The sequence below is a fragment of the Glycine max genome, chromosome 12 (assembly GCF_000004515.6).
Source record: "Glycine max cultivar Williams 82 chromosome 12, Glycine_max_v4.0, whole genome shotgun sequence".
NCBI lineage: Eukaryota > Viridiplantae > Streptophyta > Magnoliopsida > Fabales > Fabaceae > Glycine > Glycine max.
This window is the reverse complement of record NC_038248.2, coordinates 19,910,740-19,920,564: the sequence shown is the minus strand read 5'-3', so window position 1 is coordinate 19,920,564 and position 9,825 is coordinate 19,910,740.

Genomic DNA, 9,825 nt, shown 5'->3' with positions numbered 1-9,825 from the left:
AACTGAATCCACTCAACAAGCAATAGCTAATGCAGAAATTCAGGTTGGGAAGCTGGCAGAAGAAATGACTCAATTTGTGGCCAGACGAGAAGAAGACTTTGTAGAGGTTGCAGCTCAAGAGGAAAGCCATGCAAAAGAGCATGATTCAAAAGAAAAAGATGAGGAGAAAGGTGAGGAAAAAGCACATCAAGTGGAGGAGTACTTACAAGTAGACATTCAGCCAGAAAGTATCCTCCAAGTCAAGACCTTTCCTCATCAACTGATTGTCAAGGAGGAAAGACATGGAGAACATGATAATTCCTTAAGCATCATTCTTTCCTTGATCAATGACACCTCTTCTACAATGATTTGGAAGGTGCTTCCAAAATACATGAAGTTCATGGAATTTCTAGCTAAAAGGCGAAACTGCAAGGAAGATGTGTTCTTTGTGACCTTCATGCCACCTTGAAGGCACTTGATGCGTCAAGCTAAAGACGTTAAACGAGCAGATACTGGGAGGCAACCCAACCCTTTTTAATTATATTTTTCTTGCATTTAGTTAAGTTTGATTGCTTGTGATTGTTTAAATTCAACATGTTTAGTATTGGAAAAGGGATTAATAAATTTTTGTGAAGTTGTGGACAAAAAATTAACTTAGAAAATTTTTCAGCAGTCCACATGCTAAGCGCACATGTCGCGCTAAGCGAATCTTCTTTTCACGCTAAGCGAGCTTTTGCTGCGCTAAGCGCATTGACCCCTGATCTTTGGCTATAGTGGTCCCGCTAAGCCCAATTCCTTCTCTGGATTTTAATTCTTTCGAATTGGGCTAAGCGCAAGTCCTTCTCTAGATTTTAATTCTTTCGAATTGTGCTAAGCGAGCCACACGCGCTAAGCAAGACCATAGGCTTTTAAAACTCAAACGTCATATTGACTCGCTAAGCCCAAGTCCTTCTCTGAATTTTACTTCTCTGGAATTTTAAAATTTTGAATTGGGCTTAGCGAGCAGTTGCACTAAGTGCATAGGCTTTTAAAACTCAAATGTCATATTGACTCGCTAAGCACAGTTGTGCACTAAGTGAGCCATACGAAACTGCTAAAATAAAATGACAACTGCCTTAGGTAGTTACCATTTTACTCTTGAGAGCATTTTACTCCATTCATTGCATTCCCACTGCACAGTGCTTAAATTTCCCTGCATTTCTTGAACCTCTGCTCCTTTTTGCACTCATTTTCCACAATCCAAGTAAGCTTCTCACTTTGCTTTATGTTCTTCTAAGTTTTCAATTTTAGGATAGTTAACTTAGTGATTGTTAGGTTGAATTTCTGTTAATGCTTAGTTTGTTAGGTTAGTTGTTAGTTCGACTAGAATTAGAGTTTTATTTTGGTTACAATGTGCTTGCTTTGATTAGGGTTAGATGGCCTAATAAGGGCCTAAGTGAAGGGGTGAGAAACCCCTGTTTTTCTGGAAATTGCGATGAGCGTGCTAAGCGCGGCTGCGTGCTAAGCGAGTTCATCATTTTTGTTGAATATCTGGATTACCAAATGAACTTGCTAAGTGCGGCCCGGACCCGCTAAGCGCATTCATCCCTTCTGAGTAAAATTCAATTGCTTGAACTCGCTAAATGCGTCAGTGCGCTAAGCGAGTCCTGTGTTCAGACACTTAGAATTTGTGTTTTGTTGTGCGCTAAGCGTGCCTTGTCATGCTAAGCACAATTATCTCTCTATTTTCTTATTTCTTGGAATTGGGCTTAGCAAGCCTGCTCGTTAAGCCTATTCTGCAGAAAAAATTGAATTTGTGTTCACCCGCTAAGCGTGTGGCTGTCGCACTTAGCCCATCAGTAATTTTCATAAGGCATGCTAAGCACATCTGTTGCGCTAAGTGCCCAATCTGATTTCCAATTTTATTTTTTGCTTTTCAATTTGAATAAATTCCTGTCTAATCTTGTGTTGCGATTCTTTTGTATTACAGATGGCTTTCCTTAAGAGAAAAGCCACAGCTTCAGTGTCCTAGGCTAGGTATGATAGATCTAGATTTATATCTCAATATTCCTGGGACCAATATGCAGATAATGTGCTTGGTCGGAAGATCCTTCCAGAAAGGAATGAGAAGCTATTTATTACAGAATTTGATGAGTTCAGAAGAGAACTGGAGAGGAGAAACTTGCATAAGGAGCTCACTAATTTTTCTGAGGGAAGCATTGATGTGGCAATTATGAAGGAATTATATGCCAACCTTTATGACCCTGAGGACAAATCGCCAAAGCAAGTTTGGGTTCGAGGGCACCTAATTAAGTTTGATGCTGACTCCCTCAACACCTTCTTGCATACCCTAGTGATCTTGGAGCAAGTGGAGAGCTTGCCCGCTTACTCCAGATTTTGTCGGTTGAGGCTAGATCCTCAAGAGTTGATAGCCCGGTTATGTATCCCTGGGAGGGGATTTGAGCTTAATGCTGATGGCTTGCCTCTGAAGATCTTGAGGAAGAATCTTACCACTATGGCCCAGACCTGGAGTGTTTTATCTTTCTCTAACCTAGCCTTGACATCCCATACTTCTGATATTACTCTAGATAGGGCTAGGTTGATCTACGAGCTTATCATGAAGATGGATATGAACTTAGGATCCCTAATCTCAGGTCAGATTTCTCTTATTGCCCAGCATGACTCCTCAAGGCTAGGTTTTCCAGCCCTTATCACTGCCCTGTGCAAGGCCCGAGGAGTCACATCAGATTCTCTGACCTTTGAGTCACTTAGCCCAGCCATTAATTTGACTTATATTAAGAAGAATTGTTGGAACTTGGATGACCCTTCAGTCATTTTTCCAGGGACCCATAAATCCAGGGCTAGAGGATCTAAGGCTCTATCCATTTCATCTCCCCCTGATACTACTGCTCCCTCTACTTCAGCTCCAGCTACTTCTATTCTTCCTTCACCACTGATAGCTCCAGTTCCTCTAGCTTCCTCCACTCCGAGCTCAGATCCTATCATGACTATGCTGAAGAGCCTGCATCAGGGCCAACTCCTGATCATGCAGAGCTTGCAGGATGTGGCCTAGTAGAGGCCAGTGATGAGCCTAGATGATTTTATTCAAAAGGTGGCCTGGCCAGGAGTCCAACCTTCTCCTCTGGGAGGGGGTGAGGCCTCTGCAGCCCAGAAGCCTCAGCCTGATCAGGAGGATGACAGTTTAGAGTCCTCAGAGCCTTCTGCACCTAAGCCATCACCATTCACTTTCGACATTGATCCAGTCATTATGCAGGAGGATGATGCAGCAGTTACCCCACAGGTGACTCCACAGCCTCCATCAGAGCCTTCCAAGTCAGTACTGGACATGTCTTCTCAGCCTGAGCCATCTGTACCAGAGCCAGACCAGCATCTTTCTCAGGATTCACCATCTGTACCAGCACTAGACCTGAATGAGCATGCAGAGGATCATTAACAGGATCAAGATTTTTATTTTTCTGCATTTTGAACAGTCTTATTATTATCCTGTTTTTAGTACATTTTATAATTTAGATTTATGTTTATGTTTCAGTTTTTAAATTCCAGTTCAGCTTTTAAATTTTAGTTACAGTTTTTATTTTGGTTGGTAGCTTGTATAAAGCTTGATTGAATAGTGCACTTATATTATCCAGTGGTTTGATGCTTGGTTTTGAAATTCAGTGTTTGTGATTGGTTTGAATTGATCAATTGTATGAATTGAGTGAATTGAAATACGTAGATCATATGCCTTGAATGAGTTTGCAGTCATTAGAAGAGAGAAGAAAATGGAATTAGGATTATGACTAAAAATGTTAGTTGGTTTGTCAGGTTGATTGTGAAGGAACGCATTAGCCGCAACCCGGTGAGAGTGTGATATTTAATTGTGAGAGAACGACTAACATTGAGGAATGATTTTTGCATGAATCTCTGAGTATGGAATGGATGCATGAGTTTGAAGAGGAAGAAGGCCATGTTTTGATTGAATGAGCCACTTAGCTAAAAAGCTTACCTTGTGAATGAATGGCATATCCTTTGCACCCATGTTGAACTGAAAGTATGATTGTTTGATTGAACCTTGAGCCTGTACAGTTTATCTCCTTCTACCTTGTCTTAGGTTGTAGGAGAACATCATTCATAAAAGGATATTTTGGTTTAAAGCAAATTTGTCCCAAATTTGGGGGAGTTCACTGGGTGAAAGCTTTCAATGGTAAGGAAATAATAGCACACTCAGTAAGTAATAAGCTTAAAAAAAAGTATCTTAAATAAAATGTGTGTGCTATTAAATGAGAAAAAGAAAAGCTAAGTACCTAAAGGAATGTAATAAAAGTTGGGAATAATTATAGAAAGGGTTAATCTAAGGAAGAATGCTATCCTAGAACCTAAGCTTTTGCATCCTAGAAAAACCATGATTTGTTGCAGTCCAGCCTCATTACAAGCCTAGTAAAGTCCTTCATATTTAGTTTGTGTGTTCTCTATTGTATGATATAAGATGAAGTGCAAAGATTGAGAATTATGTTGGTTGTTGATTGTTGAATAAGCCTAAACACTTGTGCTTGAGTGAAAAACAGTGACCGGTGAGGATTTGGTTGATGATCCTTCCTTGAGACCTGTCATTCTCACTAGCTTATTTCATTTGTGTATTTTAATGCTCATGTTAATATCTTTGAAAGCTACATGTCTTGTGAGAAGCTATTGATTGAAGCATTTTATGCCATTCATGTCATGTGATTGAAAAATTTGGAACAAACACATTTTTTAAATAACCATTGTGATTTTGTCACTTGAGGACAAGTGAGTTGTTCTTTCTTTGCTTAAGGACAATCAAAAATGTAAATTTGGGGGAGTTTGTTAGTAGTCTTATACGACTAACTTTTGTATAGAAACTTTTACAAAATGTATAAATTTTCCCCAATTTATGGTTGTTTTTGTAGGACTGTAAATAAATTTTTATTTGTTCTTATTTCTGCTCAGTAGAAGCCTTGTGCATGGAATTAATGTCAAATTCTCTTCAATTTTAGGCAAAAGGGAGCTATTTTGAAGAAGTGCCAAAATGGATGTCGCGCTAAGCGAGCTCAATGCGCTTAGCGAGTGTCATCCGCTAAGCGAGGCATCAGCACGCTTAGCAGATATGAGGAATTTGGAAGGGAATCTACTATGCAAGTCCGCGCTCAGTGCTTTATCAGCTCGTTCAGCGAGTCGTTTGTCACCTTCCTAGGCTTAGCGCAAGATTGGCACTGAGCCAAAATTCACTTACTCGCGCTAAGCACGACATTGAGGTCAGGAAGTCCTTTTTAAGCCTGATTTGCGCATAATGAAATGAGGTCTAAAAGGGGTCTAAAAGGAGGTCTGAATAGACTACGAAGAAAGCCATAAGAGACGAAAAAAGACGCACAAAATAGAGTAAGGAGCCAAGTTTTGACCTTTGAGGGAGATTTTTGAGTGATTGTGAGGTTCCTAGAGGTGGAGGAGACATCCCCACTCATTTGTAAGCAAACAATTTCTCTTGATTCCTCTTCTTTATTGTAAAAGGAACTTCCTTGCTATGGAAGGATAAAAACCCTCAATTGGGGATTCTTACTGAGTATTTGATGTAAATTCGTTCACTATCTAATTAAGGTTATTTTATGTGTTCATTGCTTCTATCAGTGCTTTATTATTGCATGCTTGTAGCTTGATCACCCATTTGTGAGTACTGTTAGGGAACTCTAGCATTGAAAGATGTATTGTTTCCTCAGAACTTCATAGAGTATGATTAGGTTACCGTATGTCTGGACACGGAGTGCGGTGATTTAATTAGAATTAGGCTAAACTCGCGAGACATCAGTGTTTAGTACTTGAGCCCTCAGCATAGAACACAAAAACATCTTTAATTAGAGAAACATCCTTAATTGCATCAATTTGCTCAGTGAGAGGACCCAATGCCTTTAGATATATGTTTTCACACTTACTTGCTCACATTTATTGTTTTGTAATTAGAATAGAACATACTTTTACTTTCGTTCAAAATCATGATTTCTGTTTGCAAATGCCTCCTTATTGAACAAACCTTTATCAAATAAACTTGTTCCCTAAGTTCGATACTCGGTTCACACCATTTTAATTATTCACTTGACGACCTGGTGCACTTGTCGGTAGATTTCGCATCCACACTGTCATACCCTAATTTCGTTTGGGGGTACTTGCGATCGACTTTCAAACCTTGTTTTCTCCCTTCGGAACCCTCAAAACAAGAATTGTTGCATAATCCGTAAAGTTTCACGATATTCCAGAAGTCAAAACAAGCATTGTTGCATAATCCGTAAAGTTTCACAACATTCCGAAAGTCAAAACAAGCATTGTTGCGTAATCCGTAAAGTTCCGCAACTTTCCAGAAGTCAAAACATGCGTTGTTGCATAGTCCATAGAGTTTTGCGATGTTTCAGAAGGAAAATAGGTATCGTTGTGTAATCCGTAAAGTTCCGCAACGTTTCAGAAAGAAATCGATAAAAAAAAACACAAAGAGGGTATATTTAGTAAATAGGGGGTGTAAATAGTAATCTGGCCCACTTGGGCCTTCCTGAATCTTCCAAAAATGGGCGATGGCTTCTGGTGGAAGCAACCCAGCTCGGCTGGGCAAGCAGGGCGGCAACCACCTTCCCCTTTTCTCCTATAAATAGGGGAAGGGGGGAAGAGTAAATGGGTTGAGCCCTTTTGGTATTGAGGAATCACTCGAAATTTGTGAGAAAAATTGTTTCCGTGGAAAGAAATCGAAGCTGAGGCGCTTCCATAATGCTTCTGAGACGTTTCCATAAGCGATTTTGTGGAGATTCTTCACCGTTCTTCATCATTGTTCACCGTTCTTGGTTCGTTCTTCGGTCTTCAACCGGTAAGTTCCCGAAATCGAATCTTTCAATTCATCCAATGCACCCTTAGTGGTCCCTACTTGTTTTGTGTACTTTCACATTCATTTCTTTCACTTTCGGTTTTCTTTTCTTCCATTTTTAACGAGCTTTAACCGATCGTTTAAGTAATTATCTCGCCTAATAAATGATAACATGAATTTCAACCGATCATTTGTATTGTAATTTCGTTTAATCACTGTTAAAACACAATCTAACCGATCGTTCGCTCTGTAACCTCGGTTAAACCAAAAAAAGGCAAAATAATAATATAATAATCAAAATATCTTGAAAAAATTAATAATAAAATAATCAAAATATCTTTGAATAAAATAATCAAAAAAATCAATCGGACGTTTTTTCTTTGAAAATTTCCTTGAATGAATTGACTAATAACCAAAGTAAAACTAAGGCTAAAATCAACTCACAAATCAAGCTTTGTCCATAAAAGTCACTTAAATCCGTTTTAAGGTCCAACGCCTTAAACGATCCAATTTGCTTTTATCGGTTAACATGGACCGTTTAAAAGCATAAAATCAACATATAAACTTTACCGCTTTTGCAAAGAACTACGTAGGTTGTAACAGCTGTAACTTTCCGTAACTTTTAATAAGTAAATAAGAAATTAATAAATTAATAAATAAGTAAAAAAAATTATTAGGTCGTAAATTCCCACTATATAAGCCAAATGTTAACCTAGAGCAGTTTTTTAGAAAACACATTATGTTCCTTTCTTCTTTTCTGACGCACAAGAACTCTAACAGAGCAACCAGAGGAGAAACTCTAGAGAGCACCAGAGACGTCACAATTGCTAACAGAGAACATTTAAGCAACTACATCGAGGTAAGGGATGAGTTACTCACGCTTGGGGATTAGAATGAACATGTGTAGGGATCCCTAGATGATCAATTTTTGGATTATTTTGGGGTGTTTATGAAGTTTAATTATGTTTTCATGTTTAATCGCGGACTGAGTGTATTTGATGAATCAATTGGTGTTCTATTGCGAGTTTGTTGTAGAATTGATGTGTTCCTGTGTTAGGTGTGTACCTTAGGAATTAGAATTCTTTATAATTAGCATAAAAATTGTGTGGTGGTGATTTTGTTTATACCAGATATGTTGGCCTTTCAATCTTGTTCTTTTTTTTATTTTTTTTTCATACCGCAGTGTATACGTGTACATATATATTGATACCTTTTTTTTCTTTTCTTTTTTTTACAAACTTTATATTTTATTTCACGTGGGTGATTTTTCGTCATGAAATTCATGTGTAGGGATTGTTGGATAATTGAATTGGCTAAAATCGTCTAAAAAAATTAACTAAAGTTGTATTCACATTGTAATTAGTTGAAGAATGTTTAGAATATAGGTATACATGTTGTTCATATAAATCAATATGAGTATATATTTTATTGTTATATATAATTTGTATTTACTTAATGATATGTTTGATATTATTGTGATTATTTTATATTAATATATACTTAATACATTTGATATATATATATATATATATATATATGTGTGTGTGTGTGTGTGTGTGTGTGTGTGTGTGTGTGTGTGTGTGTGTGTGTGTTTCACGTGTATTTTTATAGTTATTTGTTTATAAATCTTGAAGTTAAATATTTAATTGTTGAGTATATTTTGTAATTAGTTAAAGTGTGAAATGTTAAACTGTAGACATGAAATATGGTTGTGAATGAGTGTGTGATTGATATTTGTAGTGATACTACTTGTCTTGTGAGTTATGAGTTATACAGTAACCCGACCAGTGTTTACCTTGAGAGAACTTTTATGCGCAGTGTTAAAGGAAATTGTAGGATTCCTAGTTAGGATCCTGAAGGGTTAAATTGTAGCGCAATTTGTTCAATATCTTTGAAATATAAGAGTGAGGTCGTGGGTATTATATAACTCATAAACAGTGTCTGCGTGCAAAAAAAATATATATTTTAGGGGTTGGACCTGAATCAGGAAGGTGAGGCCCAAACGGATTCTTCGGAGTCTAGGCCTTGGGGGTAAAGATACTCGGTTTGAGTGCTCCTTTAAGCCCATGTTGAACCCATGTGGTTGGGGCATTCTCGCAAAACAGAGTAACCCTGACTGGTCACCTTATGATGTTACTTAGTGAGAGTGACCGAGTATACCCATTGTGTGGTGTGCTTTGCCATGTACTCTTGAGCGCCCCAGTGTTATTTTTCACTGACATGGTACCACATTGCATATAGGCTTGAGTCTTAGTATAATTGTTGCATAACGCTTGTGTTTGAATTTCATTGAGTTGACAAATGTGGTTGATGTTATTTTATGGAGTATGCGAACTTGAATGGGTGTGAATAATGTGTTCGATGTTGTGCGGTAATGTTATTTATATAAAGTCAGCTTTAAGTATTATATGTTTCACATGCTCTAATATTTTATTATATACGAATGTGATAACTTACTCCCAGTGTGTGTTTGTGTTTGGCCTGATTGCCACTTTGTTTCAGGTGAGCCTTCATATGATGAGTCACATGCTAGAGATGGAGAGACTTAGTCTATGATAGGGATATGCTCTGATAAGTATGACATTGGGGCATAGGATTTTACTTCGCTTATTATGATTTTCGCATGTTATGATTTATTGAATGATATAATTGCGTTATACTTTTCTATTTTAGTTTTTTTTATTATTTATTTAGAGTGGACGGCCTTGTTTTGAGCCGGGATAATTTTATATTTTATTCAAAAAAAAAATTCTATTATGTTTTCACTAAGTGGATGTGAACCTTTTATCCTTTTGAATTGATTTAAATTAAATGTGTTTAGAAACAAAATTATTAATTAATTTTGCATGTTTTTTTCTCCTTGTATTATTATGTGTTTATAAACTTAATAATAAATTTTATATGATTTATTTAGTTACTTATTTATATTTGTGAGGGTAGAAGGTGTCACATTGGTCTAATTTCCTCATCGCAATTGAGGATACGTAGGAGCACAAGCTCCGCTTTTG